The sequence below is a fragment of the Eutrigla gurnardus genome (assembly GCF_963514095.1).
Source record: "Eutrigla gurnardus genome assembly, chromosome: 13".
Classification (NCBI taxonomy): Eukaryota; Metazoa; Chordata; class Actinopteri; order Perciformes; family Triglidae; genus Eutrigla; species Eutrigla gurnardus.
In genome coordinates this window covers 1841994-1842894 of record NC_139936.1, presented here as the reverse complement: position 1 = coordinate 1842894, position 901 = coordinate 1841994, and positions in this window count along the sequence as shown.

Here is a 901-nt window from a genome sequence, read left to right as displayed (position 1 = left end):
AAGTGCCATTTTTATGCATAATTTAATAACTATAAGCACTTTAAAGACACAGCGTTCTCACATTGGTATGTTTTATGTTTCACAGGTCACAGCCATGTTTCACGGATGTGTATGGATTCATCTTTGCAAGCTGAGCTGTGTCACATGACACATGAAAGTAAGGTTTGTGTGTTTTTGGCACCGCTGGTGGCTAAAGTTTAATAGAGCACATGACATGCTCATCTTTCTTTGAATATTCAACCAGTGGTTTGAAGATGCATGACATGAGTAAGTCGACTAGACGTGAAACTGAAAATCTGCAGTTTGTTTGAGCTGCGTCTCCGTGGCGATCACGGTGGCACACAGGAGATGGCTGAGGCGGTCCAAAGAGGAGCCCGGAGGGTTTTTATGATTGCTCTGAATCCAGGAAATATAAGAATGTCTGCATCTGCTTCCACCAAGTCGTGATAATCCGAGAGGACGGCGTCGGCCACAAACACGTCCCTTACCACCGCAGCAGTGTTTGGCTCAGAGCAGCGCTGGGCTGGAGGAGATGCTGAGATTTTCTGCTTTTACTGAATGAAACCTGAGCATCCATAGAGATGGGCTGAGGCTGTGTTTTTATATTTATATATTTAATTTATTTTACACCTAAAGCATTGATATAGATGTTTTCATATTCATCAAACGGAGCGTAGCATTTTAATGATGCACTTTCATCTAATATAAAGTGTACAGTGGGTAAACTTAGAGGATCTGTTTTAGGCCTGTCAATCAGCAGGTAAGCCCCGCCCCCTAAAGCATCCCTTGCTTTCTGGTCTGGTGGACTCTAAATGGACCATAATGTACTAAATGAACATCATGCTGGATTGAAGAAGACTTCAAACTAGAGATTGAGACCATAAACTCATGTTTACAATGT